Source organism: Sus scrofa, chromosome 9, assembly GCF_000003025.6.
Source record: "Sus scrofa isolate TJ Tabasco breed Duroc chromosome 9, Sscrofa11.1, whole genome shotgun sequence".
NCBI classification, from domain to species: Eukaryota; Metazoa; Chordata; class Mammalia; order Artiodactyla; family Suidae; genus Sus; species Sus scrofa.
Window position 1 is genome coordinate 111,501,688 of NC_010451.4, and position 24,949 is coordinate 111,526,636.

A 24,949-nucleotide genomic window follows, 5' to 3' on the forward strand; every position below is an offset into this window, starting at 1 on the left:
AATGATCAACTTTTCCCCCAAAAGTAAATATATTAAATAGAAACTGATCACAATTTAAAAAACTTACATAATCTAGAGATATGTTTCAAAGTTTTATTAAAAACTGACAAAAACAAAACTTTAACCTAATATTATATAACTCCTTATAAATTGTTAACAATTCTCATATAATTGTAATAAAATAAAAGGGAGCCAGCCACTTATCAAACGACTAAAACTTTGTTTGATTAAGGTACAATTATTTCATCTGATTATAATAGTCAATGCCCACTGGTAATTACTGAATTATTGCTCAAATCATTTTGTGAATTGCATAACTGATAATACTGAAAAGATTATAATTAATTTTTTAAAAATTCTGAGCACTGTGAATAAAATCTTAATGCGAGTTGACTAAACCCTAGTCATACCCTCACAAAAAATTATAATATACATATAAAGTAAAAATGACAAGTGTAGGTGTCAAGTGAGGTTCATTAAAAGCTCAAAATTTTTCATTCAAGTGTGGGCATCTTGCAGAAAACACACAAACACATAAAAATGGGTTATCAAGTTATGAATTATATTTTACAGTGGGATAATTAATAAAAAATTACTTTGGTAATTCAAATAAAGTTATAAATGTAAAAAAGTTAAAATGTATAAAGTTTAAAAAAGTAGAAAATAAAACCATACAATTATAAACATAATTGTAAATTACAGGTTGTATACATTCAAGGATTTGTATCCATAAAGTATTTGAAGATTTATATTTCAAAAAAGCTCTATTTAAACTCATTGCAAAACTTTCCAGTTTCAAATTTTCACATGTAGTCAGCAAGTTCAATTATTTTACAGCCTAAACATTTTTCCCTCATTTTCAGGTATGTATATATTAATACATAGAAACTGAGTTTTACCTAAGAAGCTTTTTTAACTTCTGCAAGAACCAATTTGCAAGCCTACAGTACATGCACTTATAATTGCTTTCAGGCTCCTCACACTGTGTTTTAAGTACTTGCCTATTTGCCCCGGCTTGGAGGTAGATACAGGTGTTACAGGTTAGCACACATAAATACTTTTGTGGATAACTTTATCTGTAGTATGGTTAACCTATCCTGGTGATTTTACATCTTATTTTAGAAAGGCTCAAAGAACAATGGCTACCTATGTCTAATTCAGGTTAGACCCTACTGCACATCTGGCACCTTGACTCCTGCCTAAGCAGGAGAGATTCTCTCTGACCCCTTTGGTATTGAGACAAATGTGGATTCAACAACTCTTATGCAAAATTCAGATTGTATTTTTAGCTCAAATAGAAAACAGCTGAAGCACAGGTTTTTAACATTCACATGTTGATCATACTCTATAAAATACAATATCAGTAAACCAGTTGGTAATTTGAAGGTTTACGCAGGTATTAACAACATAAAATAAACACATATTCCTTTATTAAGACTATGTGTTATACCTGCCCAATGTAAATTATATAAAAGATCATTATATATGAACACATTTTATGTGGCAGATCTTCAACTTCTGAGGAAAATTTATCTTTAGATAGATATTTATAATAGCAATACAAATACATCATGCCCTTAGCTGAAAATAAAACACATTTTCATCTTTTAAATTTTATGCTTCTAATATTATGGCTGTAAATATGAGAAATATATTTTCTAAATACCAGCTTTACACTGTGACCAATTACAGTATGAAATATTTTTTGCATAAAAGAGAATTTGGAGATATATATTTGGCAATGATACAACAGACTTTTGCCGGGGACATTTTTAAGGAAAATAGCTAATAAATTATAAAATAGCTAATAAAGCTATTTGCCCAAATAGCTTTTTGCTGAAATGAAATTTAAATAAACTTAAGGAGAGACCATATCTCACAAAATTTCATGGAATGGAAATGAAGACAAAAGGAAATGCAAAAGATAGAAAGTAGATGTAAATCATTCTTTAAGATAAATGTCATCAGACTATTAATTGGAATGTAAATCATAAAGTTCCTATTAGAACACACTTTGCATAAGTGTGAAAAATAAGCATATGTTTTTCTATAATACCAACCATTCTACAAGCATACCAAGGAACAGATTCATGGGGTACCATATAAATGTCTAATTACATAATATTGGTGCAGACAAAAAAATAAGGGAACACATGAGCTTCCCACCTGTCAAGTCTACTGACCCACACTATCACATATTCTTTTGTATTCTATTCTTAGTTCACCTTATTTCTATTTTTCTCTGCTACCAGCTCAGTTACTTGCCTAGTCTTTGGCCATATCAACTGAAAAATACATTTATTTTTAACTTCTGTCTGCCCTACTGTCTTAGAAATAAATATACCATTCTTTTAAAAAAATATATTTTACTGGAGTTCCCACTGTGGCTCAGCAGTAATGAACCCAATTAGTATCTATGAGGATGTGGGTTTGATCCCTGGCCCCACTCAGTGGGTTAAGGATCTGGCATGCCGCAAGCCGAGGTTTAGATCACAAACCCAGCTTGGATATGGCCTCGCTGTGGCTGTGGTATAGGTTGGCAGCTGCAGCTCTGACTGGACCCTTAGCCTGGGAACTTTCATACGCCACATGCACAGCCCTAAAAGAACAACAACAACAACAAAAATATACATATATATTACAAAGTGAATTCTACTTGCTAGCCCAGTAGCAGATGGTATATGTAGGAAATATTAAGACAATTATACAGACTCAGGAAACTACAAAATGGTACTCCTCAAAGTCATTCCAGATACGCAATGAAGTTTAAATGGTGCTGTTTGTTCTTCATCTATACTCCTTTTCCTGACTTCTCTCAAATGTTTCTTTGGAAGACTTTCTGGTTGGTTGGTTTGTTACTCACAACCCTCAAACAGTACCAAGCTACTGAAGTGATTACTCAGATTTTGGTTAGTGTTGATTTGCAGCTGCTTCAAATGGGGATCTCAGTTTTTCAAGATCTGCCTGCCATCTTTTGTAAAGAGGGAATTTCCTATCAATCAAAGAGTTTTCAGAGCATTCCTGTAAAATTACACAGATTTCAGCCTTCAGCGCTTGGAACTCCTTACATACCCTAAGCCCATTTTTCTATGTTCTATTTGGGTTTCTGAGGGTGCAACTGACAACTAATTGTTAAAGCTGGATCTACCCACACGTGATGTTCACATCATTTACTTATTATTCAAAGCTTCTTGTGTCATGGATCTTAAAAGAAACAACAATAATATCAGTGTTTCTCATTTGTACCTCTACTGACAGTTAATTCCTAGCTGCTTCACAAAACTGGAAATTTCCTTTCCAAAAATCATACCCATATTATATCTCACACTAAATTTCACTTAGTAGTTATGTGATATCCTTAGTTCTGAACTCATTGAGACAAGTTATAATTAAGGCAACTTAGACATGATGAATATCCAAGCTTTCTTTTGCATCAATTATCATGTCTCTATTTACTCCAACTGAATGTATTTTACTATAGAAAAAGCAATGAACAAGAAGAACCTCTACCATTGCAGGAAAATTTAATTCAGGGAAAAATATTAATAGTTTTATCTGTTGTCTTCCAACATCCTTGTCATTCACATTTTCTACTAGAATATTTTCCTTTAGTTAGCTTATTAAACAAATGCAGGAAATTCTACTTCTACTTCCCTTCTAGAGGTTTCAAAGAACAGTTGAGAGAGAGCTGTAGAACAACTGGACAGCACAGGGTGAGAAAATTGTTGGTTCACTGTGGCAGTAGGGAAGGAAGTTTGTCTAAGGAACCATACCTGGCCCAAGGAAGAAATAAAGGAAAGAGTTATCTTATTAGACCTGGAGTTTTTTTTCTTCCGTTCACTCCAGCAACTGCAGTTGCCTAGCTACTTCTGTTTTCTCAGAGAGTCTACATGTGTGTTAAGGTCCATGCTATTTAAACAGTAGTAGTATAGCAAAGAGATAATATATTTCTCTTCTTAGTTAAGTGAATCTGAAATAGAAATGATAAAGTTAGGATGAAAATGTGCTCTGTCACACACAAAAAAGTACCAGTCAGCAAGTGAGCAGAAACATGTATAACCAATAGAGAAAAAAAAATTAAAGTTCAAGGTTAAAAATTAAAGTTCATCTACACATGTAATTGGGATAGTATAGGAAACAGAAATCCTATATATTTCTACTGAAAAATGATTCAAATATTTTAAGAAGTAATATATTCTAAGATTTTAAATTCATAAGAAAAATACTTATTTTCATCCTATCTCTGCACTGGCTGGCTCCAAAGTTTAAAAAGCCATATAAGAGTTTTTTTAAAGTAACCAGGGTTGACTTTTAATAGTCTCAACAAACTTATTCTCTCGAGAGACAGACCTCAATGTTCAGAGAATATAAAACGTATTTAGGCTCAGCTTCACCTCACTCCATAGGTGAGAGATACTTCCCACTTGTGAACTCTTTATCAAAGTACGTTTAGCTTTGGTTTTTTGATTCAGAGAAAAATGCAATATATGATTCTTGTATGTTAAAAAACGTATATAAAATTCAGGCAGCTAAAATTATTCTTAGCATTTTACTAAATAAAATGTCTAAATCATTCTAATCTGCCCTCAGTTTTATTTCCTTTCACCTTTGTGACTTTTTTAATGACAATAGATTATTTCTACTTATTCACTGGCATGTCTGATGCGAGGCTTGCTTATACTTATATTGAATGTTAATGAGGGAAAGGGGTATATATCCAGATATTCTGAAATATTAATTTCACAATTACTCAATAAATTGGGAATATGGGGGGTGTAGCTACTCGGGACAACAAATCATGCCAACTGCACAGTTCAGTCATTAATGGCAAGTTCTTTCTTCATCATCTTTCACAGCCATTTTCACAAGTTGCATCAGAAGCTTACATTTGAACCTAACTCATACTGCGGCCCTGTTGGGTTAATTGACCTTGATGTTTCAGATTCTTTCACATCAAAATAACAAATAACTCTTTGAATGACATTTAGGACACAGGAATGACAGGCAATCAACAATCTTCTCCAGAATGATATGTAACTATGGCACCTGAAATGCCCAAGGATCATCACTGTCATGAATAAGGGTTGTAAATGTTGCCTCCAGAAAATGTATTTATGTCAATTTGCAAAAGACCCTATTGACAAGTAGCAGAAAAGTCCAGCTCTCCCCTATGACTTGTGGAAGTGTGTATACCAATCAAGAGAAAATCTGGAATCAATGTACAGTGTTATTAAAGCCATAGGGTCTGAACTTTTCAGAGAGAATAAAGCCACTTTACAGTGAAACTCAGCTAATAGTACATCTACACACTGTAACAGAAAAGTGAAATAACAGAGCTCAAATAAACAATCAAAGGTCAATCTTATTTGAAAATCCATTATAAATTGTGAAAAATAACATATTGCATGAATCAAAAGGCTGCAATAAATGTATAAACTTCTAACAAGTGAAGTGTTATGTTTCTTAGATAAATAAAAAAGGTATTTTCTTTTTTATCAATTAAAGGAAAAAATGTATAGAGTAGTATTATAACTCTGAATTAAGCAAAGAAATACTTCTATTTCCTATGTTATACCCATACATTTCAGTTGTGTAAAAAATGTTTAAAAAGTAAAATATTATTTTTTGCCTGACAGTAATGATCTAAGAGAAAAGACGCATATTTTACAGAATATAAATATTTGACATTTTGACATTTTCTTAAAGAAAGGAATTAGTTCCAAAGCTTAAGACGATTTTTTTTTTTTTTTTTTTTTTGTCTTTTTGCTATTTCTTGGGCCTCTCCCGTGGCATATGGAGGTTCCCAGGCTAGGGGTCGAATCGGAGCTGTAGCCACTAGCCTACGCCAGAGCCACAGCAACGCAGGATCCGAGCCGCGTCTGCAACCTACACCACAGCTCACTGCAACGCCGGATCGTTAACCCACTGAGCAAGGGCAGGGACCGAACCCGCAACCTCATGGTTCCTAGTCGGATTCGTTAACCACTGCGCCACGACGGGAACTCCTTTTTTTTTTTTTTTTTTTTTTTTTTTTCTTTTTACTTTTTAGGGCCACACTCACGACATATGGAGGTTCCCAGGCTAGGAGTTGAATCCAAGATACAGCTGCTAGCCTATGTCACAGCCACAGCAATGCAGGATGCGAACCACATCTGCAGCCTACACCACAGCTCACGGCAATGTTGGATCCTTAACCCAATGAGCGAGGCCAGGGATCGAACCTGCAACCTCATGGTTACTAGTCGGATTCACTTCCACTGCACCACAATGGGAACTCCGGTTTCAAAAATGAAAATATTTTTGCAATAATAATGATACCTATATTTCTACAATATTACTATTATCACATTAGTTCCATAAAACATTTTAACTCACTTCATTGTTCACACAGAAAAAAAAAAGTGTTTTCTTATAATTTCCTAATCAAGTAAACCCTAATTATAATAGGCTGTGAGTACCTTTGATAATGCTTTGAAATTCTAACCTAGAATTAATGATTTGGTAGTACTAATTAAACTTAGAAACTAAAACTACATGGTTCATTTAAAAATAAAACCTTAACAATAGATATTTTAAAATAGCATATAATTATATTTAAAATTTTGACTTATATGACAACACTGGAAAAATGAACTATGCAATTGTTGAAATGTTGCAATTAAAATATTAAATAATACTGTATCTAATGTACATTTATATATGTACATTATACATACATTTCATTTATTCATCTTGAAAGGAAAAAGTACTTCATGAAATATATATCTAAAAGTCTTAACAAAATGTGGGAAATGACTTGATGAGTGTTATTTTCTCAGAAATCTGAAGAGCAGATGTATCACTTAATAATGCTACAGTATACTATCATACTAAATACTACAGCCTATAGTATGTTAGAAGAAATGATCTAGCAGCTGTCAGGTCAAGTATGGAAGGAAGGAAGTATATTAATTGAAGATATTAAGCATTTATTCCGTGCTTTAAAAATCAGGATTAACTCAGCTAAAATTGCAACAATGTTGTAAACAAAAATATTCTCCAATTTATAGACTAACATAAATCTTCTAGGAAGATTTCCCTGACTAATGCTTTCTTATTTTTTTCTTTCTGAGATATTCATTTTGTCCTTTGCTTGCAAGTAAAGCTCTCTCTCTCTACCTATCATCTTTCCATTTTGTTGTATATTCTGGCCTGCTACATGGAACATTTATGCTTGTGATGCTATTATGCATTTATCAATGTAATTATTTACATTGAATGCAAATTTAGCCGTTTTTTTTCTTTTTTGTATGTGTCTTTAGGGCCACACCCATGACATATGGAGGTTTCCAGGCTAGTGGCATCAAATCAGAGCTACAGCTGCAGGCCTATGCCACAACCACAGCAAGGCCAGATCCAAGCCGTGTCTGTGACCTACACCACAGCTCACAGCAAGGCTGGATCCTTAACCCACTGAGTGAGGCCAGGGATCAAACCTGTATCCTCATGGATACTGGTCAGATTCATTGCCTCTGAGCCACAATGGGAACTCTGCAAATCTACCTGTTTTTCTATTTTCTCATCTAAATCTAACATGATTTGGAGTATTAACTCTGAAAGTAAGGACACTATTTGTTCAATTCACTTTGTACAGCAATCTTTCAAACGGGGATTTGTCAAATATTTAGTCCTTATTCATAGGGCTGAAGAATATGAGGGACAACCTGTGAGGCCCCATCTGCCAGTTGCCTGCAAATGCGAAGGTAGAGGCAGACACAATTAAGTATTAGAATATCAGCTCCCCAGTTTACTAGCTCCATGCCTCAAATTCTTCGGCTGTAATATAAAGTGATAAAAGAACCTACCTCATGAGGTCACTGTGTGGACTAACAAAACCCCCATTCAGGTGCGTAAAATGCTTAGAGCAGTTCTTGATACATACAACAAATAGTATTTTTATTATTGGTAGAGAGATGAGAAATAAATATAAACTATAAGTACAAGAAATAACCTTTGACCTTAACTATTCTTAGTTTACATCCTTCAGCCATTCTTAACCTTTCATGAAAACATTTATTAAGCACTTGTCTGTGCCAGACCCAGAGTCATTTGACCTTTTAGAAGAAATGAAGCATTGTACCACAGATTACACTGTTTCCAGAGAAAACTCTATATTTATGAAATGGGGAAGTCAGTCTTGTGCATGGGATTAAGTGATGCAGGATAGATTAAAATTCTTCTCTCTGATGCAATGCAATTGCCATTATTGATCACAAACTCTCAGACTCTATCTTATCCTCCATGAATCTTTTAAGTCTGGTATAACATTATTTATGAACTAGCATTTGGTTACCTGCTCCCCTACCTCCATGTACTCTATTCCATGACAATTTCTTTATTTTTTTTTTCTTTTTGGTCTTTTTTTTAAATTGAAATATAATTGATTTACAATTTTGTGTTAGTTTCAGGTATGAAGCAAAGTGATTCATATATACACACATATATGTATATACGTAAAAAGAATCTCAAAAAGAACATAAATCTATTATTTTTGAGATTCCTTTTTATTATAGGTTATTATAAGACATTGGATATACTTCCCTGTGCTATACAGAAGGCCCTTGTCGCTTATGTATTTTATATACAGTAGTTCATATATGTTAATTACAAACCCCTAACATATCCCTCCTACCCCCTTATTCCTTTGGTAACTATGACTTTGTTTTCTGTCTTGAGTCTATTTCTGTTTAGTAAATAAGTACCAGATCTCTGTTTTCCTTCCCTTCAGTGAGGAAGTCCAGATACAATTCCAGATAAACACACCCACACCTGATGAAGTAATGCAACCCAAAGGCCCATGGCAACTTACAGGATGCACTAATCCTGGCAATAAATCTCATCCCTCCAAACGCAAATCACCATGGGTCAGCCAGACTAACTCAGACACATCTATCAACTCCTTTGAATAAAGCAGCAATAAACAGGCTTTGAAAAGATGTAAAAACAAGTCACTTATGGACAACTGTGTCATAAATAGAAATTTCGCACCTTTGTAAATGAAGGGAACATTAACATTGGACTGCCACTGAATGTAATTTGGTTTGTGGCTCTTTTAATTGTTCTATCTTTAAATGTTTATATTAGGTAAATTTTCATGTAGTCTCCAATCAAGTTTTTTTCTTTTATATAAGGCTAACCAGAAAAAAAACTTAATTAAATGGCATAGTCTATTATCCACATACATGCAGAAATATTCCAGAGAAGTGCGCAAGAATCAAGAGGGATAACAACTAAACTAATGTGGTCCCTGCATGGGCTTTCAGCTTTATCAGGAGAGGGGAGATCGTGATAGAGAGGCTCCAACACAAAATTCCTAAAGAGATACACTCTTCCAGGTGTAAATCAGCAAATGAGGCATGAAATATTGTAAAGGACATCCATGACTCCTCCCCATCAAATGGCCCTATTATCTATTTTATAAACCTCATTTGTGGCACAGAGGGTTTATTTTAGCATTGGATCCAGCATTGTCATCTCAGTGACTCAAGTGGCTGCTATGGTGCCACTTTGATCCCTAGCCTGAGGAACTTCCCCACACCATGGTGAGGAAAAAAAAAAAAAAACTCACAAAGGAAGTTGAGTCACTCTCATGCCTATACTGAGGCTGTGTTTTTATTAAATCAGTATGAATGTTTCTCCCAGGTGAATTTATGTAATCCAAGTTGCAATGAAGCATCTATGATATCTTACCTAATACTCATTCTTAGGGTGAAAACTATAAATAAGTCATTTATTTGTCAGGTGGGAAGAATACTAAAGAATGTTGCCACTGGAAAAGCATTTCAGTAGATTTACAAGCACATGAATATTGCCCGCTTAGTATAAGCACTGTTATCTTACATACTTGACACAAACATTGTATGGAGAAAACCCAACAGATTATACATGTTATCAGTTAGAAGGTGATTACAAAGCACATTGTTTCCCTCTATTTCATTTAAGCTTTGCCCTTTGGATGTTTTGAAGGTGAACCCAACAACTGGCTTGCCATTCCTCTGGGTACTAAAGTAGCCAGCAAGACTAGACTTTTTCTTTATCCTTTTCCTCCACTAAACCTCAACTATTTTACAAAACTCTGCCTCAGTATAAAAGATTAATCACCAGTCACTTTATTTCAAAAGATTTGAAGATGGCTGGAAATCCTAGCCTGAAGGAATTTTCTAAGGTCCTTTGGAAGAGGTGCAATTACTCTATCCCACATCTAAATGCTTTTCAAAGTCACCCTTCCTTCAGTGGATGATTCCAGTGCTGAGAACCACAGTTTTGGTGAATGTTACATTACTCTAAAAATCAAAGATAAAAGAAGAAAAAAATCCTATTATTATATTTTAAGCTTTATTAGGGAAAAGAAACTATAACCATCCAAGAAAGGTCTATTCTTCAGAATGAACGCTCATCATTGTCCAAGCTGACACAAATCTTGAATACTATCTCAAATATCTGAAATTGCCAACTTCTATGTCTGTTCCTCCAAATTAAAAACAAACTTTTGTTGGAGGGGTAAAAGCATCTATTCATATTTGGTTAAGATTTAGAAGATATTTGTCTTTAAAGTTTACACAATGATAACACACATTCCACATTCCAGTTTTCTTGGTTTTGTTTATTTTCTGTTTGTTTATGAACCACCCCTACTTTGTATACTTCTCAAAATGTGATGACGACAAACAAAAATCATAAATTCCGTGAGCTTACTACAGAAACCTCATCCAAAGAAACTCAGAGTGAAGCTCACTGTCGCAAATAGTTCAGAAAATAAATTTTTATAACAAAGAAAACTATTTCAACTTTCCCATGATAAGAAATCAGGCCATTCTGAAACCCAGAGGACTCAGAAACTAGTGAAGTTCCTATTTGCAGGTCACTAGAAAGTAAATGTGACCTTAATCTTGAGTGGAGTATAGAAGAGGAAGCCAAGTACAATTAAAACTGGAAAAGAGACTAATAGGCTTGAGTTTAAATTATCTTCTTCTTTTATTTTGTATTTTGAAATGGTTGTACTTAATCATGAACTATGATGTGAAAAAAATGCTCTTAGCTGACCTGTAAACAGACATTCATAAATGTAACTTTAGTAGTATATTTGTTTCCTGGATTTTTTAGGTATTATTTTTTTTCTCCATTGTACTATTTTTCTATTTTTTATTTTTTATTTTTATGGCCGTACACATGGCATATAGAAGTTCCCAGGCTAGGGGTCGAATTGGAGCTACAGCTGCTGGCCTATGCCACAGCAACATGGGATCTGAGCCAAGTCTGTGACCTACACCACAGCTCACAGCAATGCCAGATCCTTAACCCAGAGAACAAGGCCAGGGATTGAACCCATGTCCTCATGGATTCCAGTTTGGTTCATTAACCACTGAGCCACGAAGAGAACTCCCATTCTATTTTTTTTTCTTTTTTAGCATAGTTGATTTACAATGTTGTATTGATTTCTGCTGTACAGCAGAGTGACCCAGTCATACATACACATATATATATATATACATATGTATATTCTTTTTCTCATATTATCTTCCATCATGTTCTATTCCAAGAGACTGTATATAGTTACCTGTACCGTACAGTAAGAGGTATTAGTTTTAAAACCAAGATAAGACCAAGATCACTTTCTGGGGGCAACCCTGGTCCAAGCACCTAACTTTCTACAGGTAGAAGTACAGTTGGGAAAAAAAAAATTGGTAGGGGAAGAAACTTGATCCCTAGGCTAGTCCTTCAGGACTTTAGTTAGCCCTGAAAGAACAGTAAGGTTACAAGAAATAGGAGTTACAAATAATTGATATTGGCAGAAGTAAGGAGTTTTTAGAGCCAGAAAGAAACTTAACAGATGGAAAAACAAAATGGAAATAGAGAAGTATCAATGTGTTACCCTTACATGTGGGGTAAGGTAAGGATGTTTTAGAGGTTCTGATCTAGAAACTGCAGGCATAAACTCTTATTCGTTCACAAAATGTACTGAAGGCCAGCTACATTCCTGGCTCACTCCAAACAGTGGTGATAAAACAATGAACCAAATAAGCACCTTTTCTGCCTCCAATGATTATTATGGCCAATCAGGCAAGGTAAACAAACTATTAAAGGATGATGAAATTATAGTTGGGGAAGGAAAATATTCTCTATGAATGCACAGTAAAAAAAAGCCTAACACAACCAAGGCATCAGGGAACTTTCAAAGGAGGTAACCCAAAGGTTCAAAGTAGACTTTCCTGCTTTTAAGCAATTCCTGGTTTAACCAAGGCACCTCAGCCCAGTCATGTTGCCTGACTGAGGAACTGAGATATGTGTACATTTTTACCATTCAGCTTGACTATCTGTTGTCAACAGCAAGTTTCTTTAGCATAAACAAACTGAAAGGAAGCAACTTTACCCAAAATTGTGCAATGATAGGTTGATTCAAAAGGATGTATTGAATCAAGACCTCATAGTTTATGGGCAAATTTTCAGCAACCGAGTTCATTTAACAAATGCATGGGGAAACCAGCTCAAAATGAAATGAGAATACCTAAGAAACTACCATTTATAACTCCACTAGTAAGTATTTATTGTCTCTGATGACTCAGAACCTTTCAGCTTGGTTTATGCTTCTCATTTCATGACACCCTGAATGTCTTCACTGCTTGAGTCAATGTTTTGCGCTAGGAGTCTCAAGGTATGTTGAGCTTTATGTTTCAATAGTCAGAAATAATTTCCGTACAATGATAGTTCTAGCAATAAGAATGGGTAGAAAATGACATTCACCTTGCTAATTATTCTGAGAAAAACACACAATTGGAGTTCCCATCATGGCTCAGTGGTTAACGAATCCGACTAGGAACCATGAGGTTGCGGGTTCAATCCCTGGCCTTGCCCAGTGGGTTAAGGATCTGGCGTTGCCGTGATGGTGTAGGTCACAAATGCGGCTTGGATCCCACGTTGCTGTGGCTCTGGCGTAGGCTGGTGTTTACAGCTCTGATTAGACCCCTAGCCTGGGAAACTCCATATGCCGAGGGAGTGGCCCAAGACATAGCAAAAAGACAAAAAAAAAAAAAGAACACACAATTAACTTTACACATCATATTGCATCATTTCCCTTTTTTTTTTTTTCCTTGATGTACATCCTTGGATATTTTTGTTAGAGAAGCTCAACAAATTTCAGAGATTTCTGTATATTCCTTTTTCAGAAGAAGATTTTGGATGCTCAGAGCTTTGCTCTGGCCCATCTATGAAAGCCACCTGAGAGTGAGCCAAAGCTACCTATGGAGTCAGTGATGTTCCCTTCCACGACAACAAACAAAGGGGCTAAAGATGGGATTTCTCCATTTTTTAAGAAAGAAATAACCTAATTCACTAATGTCTTTTATGCTGCCAAAAACCTTGCTGAGGCTACATACAGACAGTGACTCTGGATATGTTAACTTCCCAGAAAAACATCTCCAGCCTCATAAAACATGGAATTTAACATTAAAAAATAGCTATTTTTCAAATGATACATTGTGCTTTTTAATCCAGAATATCTATGGTCAGAATATATTTAAGACAATAAAGTTTTTTTTAAAGGATCCAATAAGAAGCATGTCAATTTAATTTCTTACCACTAACCAATGGGACATTTACAATAAGTGTAAATTTTCAAACTAATAATTTGATAGGTCAGGTCCATTCAAGTCATATCCAAAAAGAACCTGTATTAAAGATATTCTTCAATTTACAAAGTATGAAATGATTCAAGATCATGTAACTTGTTTTTTGAACAGTTTTATTAAGGTATAACTGATATATAAAAACCTTCCCCTTTTAATGCAGAAACAGAGAATGGAAATACTGCAGGTTCAATTCCAGACCACCACAATAAAGCAAATATCACAATAAAGCGAGTCACACAAGGTTGGGGTTTCCCAGTGCAGATAAAAGTTATGTTTACACTACAAGGTGGTCAGTTAAGCATGTGATATCATTATGTTAAAAAATATGTATATACTTTAATTGAAAAATACTGTGTTAAAAAATGTTAACCATCACCTAAGCCTTCAGTGAGCTGTAGTGGTAACATCAAAAATCAATGATTACAGATCACCACGCTAAACATAATAATGAAAAGTTTTAAATGTTGTGAGCATTTGCAAAATGTGACTAAGAAACATGAAACAAGCAAATGCTGCTGGAAAAATGGCATCTATAGATGTGCCTGAGGCAGGGTTGTCAGAAATCTTCAATCTGTAAGGACCCATTTTTTTTTACAGTAAAGCAAAGCTCAATAAAATGAGGCATGCCATACTTATATACCCATGATACTGAAAGGCCAGGGGAAAGAAAATCCCTCTCTTGGAAGAGGCGACTCCCCAAATCACTCAGGAGGAGCGGTCTTGATGCAAACAGCAAGAGGATTTTTATTCCAAGCGCGCTGGGGCCCACAGTCGTACACCACGCAGGGGTAGAGGACTGCGGCCCCGAGTGCAGAGTCAAGATAGTTTTTATGGGATTCACAACAAAGCCTGGGGTTCACAGCAAAGCCCGCGCTTCACAAACCAATCATTTCAAAATATCACAAACCAATCATTTGCGAACCTGTGCTTCGTGGACCAATTAGTTTTAATTTGTTCTGGAGTTACGTGTTTGGGCTTGTTCCTGGGAGGGGGAGACATATTGTCGCCAAGGTGTGTTTACCAGGATTTTTAACATTTTATGGCACAGCCGATCTTACTGGGGTCGGTTTAGCGATTAACTTCCCCTCCTTTTATCTTATGCAAGCAGCTTTACAGAAGCCAATCAGTTAGGGACCCTTTTTCCTGTTATATCAAGCAGTTTCAAGGAGTTTCCTGCCTAGAGGCACGTACTCAGATGCCTATTTTCTCTCTTTTTTTCTTTTTTTCCTCCGCTTAGTTTTGTACAGAACAGAAAGCAAGCCCTAAAACAGCAAGAAGTATGGTCTTTTACCTATAGGGAACAGGGTCTGAAATTCGAGGGCATTTAGAGCTTTTTATTAACTTCCTGGGTTCTGGGGGGGGGTTAAGCCGCATTTTCATCCTTTCAATACGATCATCACAATCAAGGTAATAAACATATCCATCCCCTCCAAAAGTTTTCCTGGGTCTCTGCGTATGGGTGTTAAGAATCCTAACAAAAAAAAGCCAGCCACATTATTCCTACTTTAATGATCCTTTCAGTATGCCACATTGCTTGTTATGTGACTTGTGCGAAACTACACTGAAGGGCTAATTTTAAATAACTATGTAAATCTGGTTTGTAATTTTTGATTAATTGGATTAACAATAATTGGATGAACGCATTTCAACAAGTGGAAGCTACAGAGAAGTAATCAATCTGCATCAACTACTGTTGTTTCCTTAAAATTGAGTGTCTGTGTGGTATATAACTCTTACATTCCAGAATAAAATATATCAACTTTCTCCTAAGACAGGAACTATTTCACATCCATCCTCACTGTTTCCATGACACTAAATAACCACTGCGTTCAGTGAAAACACTAGCTGAAACAGAGGACCTTTTAGATACAGTGGGATTTCAAAAGAAAAAAAAATAGCTTGGGGAAATTATTAGTGAAGAGGAAATATTATATTTTTAAGCCAAAAAAGCATCTATTTTTGGAGTTAAATATCAAAGATTTATATAGTTGCTTCAAATTTTTCATCTGAGCCTTGCCGTACACATTAAAAATATTTTTCTCAAACTCTATGGAGTACACATTTTCAGGTTCATCACAACTCATAGCAGGATAGCTCTAAAAGCAACTAAGTGTAGTTCATTGCACTAATGAGAATGGCTAACTTTATTTATTTAAGCAGAGCTTGCTATGGAAATTGGATTGCCACCTCAGGTTTATTAGATGAATTATTCTGTTTACAGCACACTATGCATTTCCAAAGCCAAGTTGGTTTCAAAATTTTTCAATGTTATTTATCTATCATATTTGTTAAATTACTAGATGAAGGTACCTGAAAAGTAATTATATGTCCCCAGAAAAGCAATTATGCAATTTTATTGATAGTAGGATTGCCGTAGCCTAATGAATACTGACACAAATTTAAAAAAACGTCAGAATTTTCTACCTTATTTTCAAGCAAACTTTCCTCTCAAAAGAGAGACACAAATAAAATGACAAGGAGAAAATGTTCAGAAGGTGACGATGTTTTCCTCCACTAAACCACCTGCTTCCCTTCTCCTTTTCCTGTCATATTTCTGTAAATTTTTTCATCTCTCCACGTTACCAACCCCTTCTATGAACCTTTTTTCTTTCTTTTTAAATTGTTATTTTCTATTGGACTACAGCTGATTTTCAATATTGTATTAGTTTCAGGTGTACCACATAGTGATTCACTTATATACACACATATATATTTCTATTCTTTTTCAGATTCTTTTCCCATATAAGTTATTACAAAATATGAGTAGAGTTCCCAGTGCTATACAGTAGGTCCTTTTTTATTCTCTATTTTATTTTTTTTTATTTTTATTTTCCCACTGTACAGCAAGGGGGTCAGGTTATCCTTATATTCTCTATTTTATATAATAGTCGTGTGTATATGTTAATACCAACTTCTTAGTTTATCCTCCTGCCTCTCCCTTTGGTAACCCTAAGTTTGTTTTCTATGTCTATGAGTCTGTTTCTGTTTTATAAATGGCTTCATTTGCTTCATTTTTTTTTATGTTCCACATATAAAGGATACCACATGATATTCGACTTCTCTGACTTACTTCAGTTTGTACGATAATCTCTAAAAAAGAATAAAATAATGTCATTTGCAGCAAACATAGATGCAACTAGAGATTATCATACTAAGTGAAGTAAGCCTTTTTCTATTGAAAAAAAAACTGGGGCCATTGAAGGCACAGAAATTTAATCAAAATTTAATGCAAAACCTAATTTTGCATTTGGAAAAGGGTGAATACTTGGGGAAAAATATTTTCTTTTCTCATCTCCAGCAACATCTTCCCCACAAACTTGCTTTCGGAGTCTTGCTTTTCTCTCTACCCATGACATACATGAGCCTTCGGGTCCCATCATCTCTGCGTCTTCATTGTCACTACAGTTTTTCCTACCCTATCCAGTGCTACCACCACTATTTCCAATAAGAAACCGGGAGTGGTTTGAAAAGGCAGTCAAGCTGAAAGTCTGTCGTTTAGACCCTGGGCAAAAGACTGTCTCCAGTTAATGATCAAAATAACACATCCCAGTCTGAAAATGCTCATCAAGTCTTTGCTTGTGACACATTTGCAGGTATTCCAATGGCCAAAACACTTCACATGGCCAAGTTCAGAGTCACTGTGGAAGAGGTATATATATATATATATATATATATATATATATATAATAGGATATATATATAGGTATAGGTATATATATTTTATATATATATATATAATAGGAGAGTTTTTATTTTAATGTTTTCTTTGAAGTTAATAATATAAATTGTGATGCAAATGAAGAATAATATCTGTACTGTTTGCCAACATGACTGACATAGATGCAACAACAGAAAATGCAATACAAACAACTAATTGAAATATTTTGTCGTGTTTAAGAAACCAAGAATTTATTTAATGACTAAAGATAATAGCAACTGCTATGATGATCAGGCTTTTTAAAAAGTCTTTGGAAACTGGGCCAAGAGTAATGAAGAGACAAAACTAGAGATGTTTTGATAGTAATTTTATTCATTTACTCTTTCCTAAAGAAGACAACATAAATTACTCTTAGCAAAAAAATACTACTTTTCCTAGTTCTGAAATTCTCATTTAACAAGTTTGCAATTACCTCATTTTTATTTAAGTCCTGCATAAAAATATGAGATATGACATTTTTACTAATGCTCAAATAAAAAGCACTACTAAACAGTAATTAAATGCACTGCATCATTACCTTTTATGGTAGTTATAGGCAATAAGAGTGGTTTTTTTTTTTTTTTTTTTTTTTGCAGTATACAAGGACATGCTCAGTTAAAAGGAAAAATCATTATAAGACTGATTGGTCTTAACATTTTCTAAGCAGATATTTAATATTTTTTTAATTCTCATTCAAGAAGTCAGCATTCTCAGAAAACATATTAAGTTTAACAGATTCAGCTGTTTTTAAGTCACCTGAAAAGGGGAACTAATGCACTTTCTTGTTCTAGAAAAGAAGAATTGCAGAAAGGCTGTACATAATTTAAAAACAGCTTACATTTATAACTTGAGGCTAAGTGTTGATTATTCAGTAGCAAACAAATGCTTAGCTAAATTTAAAAGCTACCAAAAAAAAAAAAATTCCCATTATGAAAGTGTTTCACTTTTACAAGGCTGACTCCTCTTTGTATTTTTGAAATGTATGCAAAATCTCAAGATGTGACCCAAATTTTGTGCCCCAAGCACTTACAAAAGGATATTAAATGATCCTCAGATGATTTTGTTAATCTACATGTTAGAGTTTGCGGGGGGGATGTCTTTACTGAAGGATATCCAGAAAAAAAGGCCAATTTTAGTATAGGTTCTTCTTCAAATAGAGGTGAAAATGGAAGCCATTTTTCCATCTTCCTGTAGAAACTCAAAATAAATAGCTTTTAGTTTTTTTGATGAAATTCACTGGAGGTCTGAGAACAGGAAAAGGGCAGAAGTTGCCATCAGTCAGATACCTTAAATTCACAATAGTATTTTTAGGGTCTCATCTCCAATTCAAGATTAATTCTCTACCTTCTCAAGATAGACCCCTCACCCTTATCTCTGGACTTAGAATTCAACCATGGGTGCATTCCTAGGGCACCTCTAGGCAATAATTTGGTGCCAATTGCCTGCCCCACTTTCATCACTGAAAACCTCCCTCTCATATGTACACTAAATTGGCTTCTCAAGCACTGCTATGAAATATCCAGTTGATTGGTTCAAGTTACAATTATAGCTTCTTCTCCTCAAAGACCTGCCTCGTAGTTATCGCTGGGAGAACCTCCCCAGAGAAGAGTTGTACAAGCTCTGAAAGTTGGATGGAGTCCATCAAACAGGAAATTCCAAGGTCCCGAGTACCTAGAAGACCCTTTAAAAGAGTGCTCTGGTAGTACAATTCCAGGTCAATGTCCTAGGTCCCATCTACTCTGTACCATGTGGGATACAGGAGGGGAGCCAGAGAGAGTCAGCAGACCCAGGAAGAGCAGGGCCTGTGTGTCAATTGCTCTGGTTGCTCAATCTAAGTACAGTAATCTTGCTCTACTACAAATTCATCCTCTTCCTTGCATGTCCTTCTCTCTCTGCTTTCTTGATTTCCTGGAAAGGATTATTTCTGAAACATTTATATAGCATTTGTTTCCTCTGAACAAAGTTTACTACTTCATTTGTCATATATGAATTCTATCTTCCTATCATTTGACTAAATGATATATTTTTTTTCTTTTTATTGCAGCACGTATGGCATAAGGAAGTTCTGGGCTAGGGGTCGAACTGTAGCCTCATCTGTGACCTATGCCACAGCTTGTGGAAATACCGGATCTTTAAATGACTGGGTGAGGCCAGGGATGGAACCCACATCCTCATGGACACTATGTTCTTAACCCACTGAGGCACAATGGGAACTCTGGCTGAGTGATATTTTAAAAATAAAGTGATGCATATGCCAATCCCAAACCCTCACCGAGGTGTATGGAATGGACTGGCCAACAGGGACATGCTGTATAGCACAGAGAACTCTACCCAATATTCTGTGATAATCTACGTGGGAAAATAATCTGAAAGAGAATCAATGTGTGTATATGCATCACTAAATCACTTTGTTGCACAGCAGAAATTATCACAACATTGTAAATCAACTGTAATTCTTTATTTTATGATTTTTATTTTTTCCATTATGGTTGATTTACAGTGTTCGGTCAACTTAAACTGTACAGCAAAAATTAAAAAAAAAGAAATAAAAAGTAAAAATAGCATTGAATACAATTCTACATTTACACAATTGCTTGTAATATGTTTTCCATTATCATAGTCCATGGTTAAGAGCCAAGGGTCACATGACCTTGGTTTAAATACTGGCTATACTACACACAGGTTAATTGATCTTAAGAAAGTTATATACCATTTCTATGCATAAGTTTCCTCATTTGTGAAATAAATACAACAGTATCTACTCCACAGGGTTCAGACAAAGATAAAATAAGTTAAAACTGTGAAGCACTTGAACCAGTTTCAAGTAAACAGCAGGTTCTCAGTGGAGGGAGGTTGCTGTTGATAACCCCATCGTCATCACCATTATCATCATCATCTAAGGAAGTGGTTCTTCATATTGCTTGCAAATTAGAATTAGCTTGGGGAGCTTTTAAAGAGGCAGCATCTTAAACCAATTAAGCCCAAATTATTGGAGGAAGACCCAAATATCAACAATTTGTAGTCTTTTTTTCCCAATTTTTTCCCCAGTTTCATACTGTGCCCTATTAATCAGCCCCGCATCCATTACACATCTGTTACTGTTGTTCTGATTGCCCTCCAGACTATTCTGTTATATTTAATAAGCATTTAACTCTCCACTCACTGAGCTGGATCTGGGACGTAAGAGAAGGTAGCAAAGGTAAGGTATACATCTTTACGGTGGGAAAAGCAAACAATTTACAGGGATAACAGATAAGCAAATACATACAAATATTGTGATATTCCCATTAAAGAAATAAATGGTGACATAGAGGATAAAGGCAAACAAAGTAGGAGGGAACAATGGTCAAGGAATTGACCTTTCTTTGCTTCTCAACCCTTTACTTGTTAGAACTGCCGAATTTTGAAAGCCATCCCACGCCATTCCAGAATCTGCATTTTATGTTCCCCATAATCCAACTTCAACAATTATAAACTCACAGCAAATGTTTTTTTATAGCCTTTACTCTAATTATTTTGAAGCAAATCTCCAACATCTTGTAAGTGTATCTATAAATATTTTAGTATGTATCATTAAAGATAAAGACTCTTCTCCTAGGCTTTTAATTTGAGTAACTGAGTTGATGCAGATACCATTTACTAAGATGCAGAAAACAGAGAGGAAGCTTTCAGGGTGCCTGTGGAGAATGGCAAGAAATGATTAGGGGGACAAGAGTCATCCTTTAGACATAGCACATATCAGACTCTCGTTAGGCATCCAATGCAGCTGCAGGGACACAGCTGGAAGTGTGATCCAGGAGATGAGGGTAGCCCTCAAGGCCAGGGACATACACATGGAAGTCGTCCATACATAGGTGTCATTTAAAGTTTTGCGACAGACTTGAATACAGGGTAAACAGAAAGTGAAGGAAGCCTAGTCTCAGGCACTGGTCGTGTAGGTGACAGGAGGAGAGTAGAAAAGAACGCTTAGAAGACCAAACCAATTAGATAGGAAGGAAACAAGCAGTGCGGAGCTATATGTAGGGCCTAAGACAGAGATGGTTTCTAGGAGAGACTACTCAATGGTATTCAATGATGAAAAGCAAGATGATGGAATTCCTGGCTCAGTGGTTAACGAATCTGACTAGGAATCCATGAGGTTGTAGGTTCAATCCCTGGCTGTCTCATTGGGATAAGGATCCAGTGTTGAGCTGCGGTGTAGGTCACAGATGCAGCTCAGATCCTGCGTTGCTGTGGCTCTGGTGTAGGCCAGCGGCTACAGCTCCAACTAAACCCCTTGCCTGGGAACCTCCATATACCGCGGGTGTGGCCCTAGAAAAAAGAAAAATGACAAAAAAAAAAAAAAGATAAATACACATTACTTTCTGCTGGATTTGGCAACTGGTCACATTGACAAAAGATGTTTATATGAAGAGGCCGTAAGCTAAAATGGAATTAATGGATGCTAGATTAGGTTAAGAGACTGTCATGGAAGATAATATAGGAAAGGGAATATACATTTATATATATATATATATATATGATTGGGTCACTTTGCTGTACAGCAGAAATTGGTGCAATGTTGTAAATCAACGATACTTCAATAAAAAATGTTTAAAAAATTTAAAAAATAAAAAAATAAATCAATGGAAGGAAAAAAATAAAAAGAGTGCACCAGTGTTTCCTCAGAGTTTCATTACTCTGTGGATATGTCTAGATCCCTCATGTGGTATGATAAAAATGCCCAAGTTCTTGAATTATTCTCCTTTTTACAGAAATGAGATAAAACAATGATAATAAATGCAGATGTAATGGGACAAAATAAAAATAATCGATCTAGACAACTCTTCTAAGACATTTTCCCATGGAAGGAGCAAAATAATGAGAAAAGTGTCAAGTAATGATTTGTGCTTTTAACTGTTTACTTTTAGTTTGTTTTTATTTTATGGATGAGAGATAATTATAGCAGGCTGTATCCTGAGGGGAATGATTCTGTAGAAGAGAGATGAATGATACAGAAAAAGAAGAAGAATAGCAGACACCTGAAATCTTTAAGAGTGCAAAAGGGTAAGGGATTAGGAGCACAAGCAGGGAATTGGACTTAAAAAGAAGTCACAACATTTTTTTCCTCACTGGATCCAGAGGAACAAGGCAAAGGTAATGGCTACATGTCCTAGCACATTTGTAAATTAGGTTGTGGGAGGGTGAGGGTGGTTGTCCCTTGTAGTTTCGTTTTTCATTGAATGTCAGAAAAATCATCAAGTCAAAAAATGGGAACTCCATCTTATGAGATAGAGGCAGCAACACTGGCCCATAACGTGGGGTGTCAAGGTCAGAGAACATGCTTAAGATTTTTAAAGTAAAACCAGTCAACCAGGCTGTGTGATTTTCTTCATCAAAATCCACCTTTCGGGGAGTTCCCTTCGTGGTTCAATGGTTAACGAACCCGACTAAGAACCATGAGGTTGCGGGTTCGATACCTGGCCTTGCTCTGTGGGTTAAGGATCCTGTGTTGCCGTGAGCTGTGGTGTAGGTCGCAGACACGGCTCGGATCCTGAGTTGCTGTGGCTCTGGTGTAGGCCAGCAGCTACAGCTCCGATTCAACCTGGGAACCTCCATATGCCATGGGAGCGGCTATAGAAATGGCAAAAAGACAGAAAAAAAAAAATATTCCCCTCTCTACGCAAAGGCAAAAGAAAAAGAACAAAATGAAGAGCTGGGTTAAATCTAAGGGAGTTTCTCCAGTTAAATACAATGGTTGGGGAGGGGTGATGGATTTAAAGGACATTTGCTTGCAATGAGTACGAGGAACTTTTAAGATTCTCACCAGGGAACCTTTTTAAATATCATTCAGAGTCCTCCATGAGGGCCCAAATAAAATGTGATCAAATCTAGATCCACACACTTATATCAGTTTAAATGAACTGCCTTAAATGAAGGGAAAAAAAAGAAGCAAAATACTTATTTCATTGTTTGGTTTTCTTTATAAAACCTATCAGAGTTTCTGATGAAGATATGTCAAAAACAACAAAATTTGTCTGAAGAAAATACAAACTGTACTAATAACCAAGTAGAATAGAAATTATTCTAAACTAAATGATTCTATTCTATTGGAGAATAGAAAATGCTCTTTATGCCTACATTTTTTCTTAATCTTTTTTCTGAGGGCTCTAAGACTATGGTGCAAGGCGGATTTCTATTGCATGAATATGACTCACACAACATACAGTAAATGACATACACAGATCTCTGCTCTGGCCTTGCTGAGAGGCTGGGGCCCCATGTGTGCTTGGCTTAGAAAAATATTTCTGGTGACTGTGTGGGTGAGACTGCTCTGGTCTCCACAGGTCTCCACAAATGTCACAGGGGTTTATTCTGTTTGGAGTCCACATGAGTGGTCACAGCTGCAGAGAAAGTGCTAAAGGGATCCCTTTGCACAACACTGGAGGGAAAACCAATGGTTGAAGTCATTTTTAAGAGATAGTCTGGTGACAGAGAAGCAATGAACTAATAAAAGTATTACTTTTTCTATGCAATTAGGGAAATGGGATTGCTATAGGATTTAAAAAAAAATTTTTTTTGTCTTTTTGTCTTTTTAGGGCCACACCTGTGGCATATGGCTCCCAGTCTAGGGGTCCAATCAGAGTTGTAGCTGCTGGCCTACACCACAGTCACAGCAATGCAGGATCTGAGCCGCATCTGTGACCTGCACCACAGCTCACGGCAATGCCAGATCCTTAACCCACTGAGCAAGGCCAGGTATCGAACCTCATGATTCCTAGTCAGATTTGTTAACCACTGAGCCACAATGGGAACTCCCTAATTTTTATTTTTTAACACAAGTACAGTTTTGTGTTTAAGTGTTTTGTGTTTTTGTTTTTGTGTTCTTTTTATGGCCTCACCTGCAGCATATGGAAGTTCCTGGGCTAGGGGTTAAACTGAAGCTGCAGCTGCTGGCCTGCAGCACAGCCACAGCAATGCAGGATCCCAGCCACATCTGTGACCTATACCACAGTTTGCAGCAATGCCTGGTCCTTAACCCACTGAGCGACGCCAGAGATGGAACCCTCATCCTCCTGGATACTAGTCGGGTTCTTAACCAGCTAAGCCACAACAGGAACTCTTGACACAAATGAGGTTTTTAAAACTGAAAAATTTAGTGCCTTTTTAAAAGGCAATATGAACAAACAGAATGTGTGTCTCTTTTTGAGGTTTTTATCAACAGTCGAAATAATATCTGAAAGGACTCTTTGATATAGTTTCCTGGGACCCAGACACTTTTAAGCTAGCCTATGAGCATAAATATCTGATAATAAGGCTTTATAAGATCTAAAATAGATCTGAAATAAATCCTGGGAGTTCCTGTTGTGGCTCAGTGGGTTAAGAACACGATTAGTGTCTACGCGGATGCTGGCTCCGTCAATGGCCTTGCTCAGTGGGATATGTATCTGGCATTGCCGTGAGCTATGGTGTAGGTTGAAGCCTTGCCTCATATCCATCATGGCTATGACTGTGGCTGTGGCTGCATCTCTGACTTGACCCCTAGACTGGGAACTTCCATATGCCCCAGGTGTGGCCATAAAAATAAAAATTAAAAACAAATAAATAA

The 24,949-nt window shown here is 35.9% G+C and overlaps 1 protein-coding gene across 1 annotated transcript in view; it reads right to left on the bottom strand.

Moving 5' to 3' along the window:
• The window catches only part of CNTNAP2 (contactin associated protein-like 2), a 2,040,635-nt gene that overhangs the window by 1,761,178 nt on the left and 254,508 nt on the right, over nt 1-24,949 (bottom strand).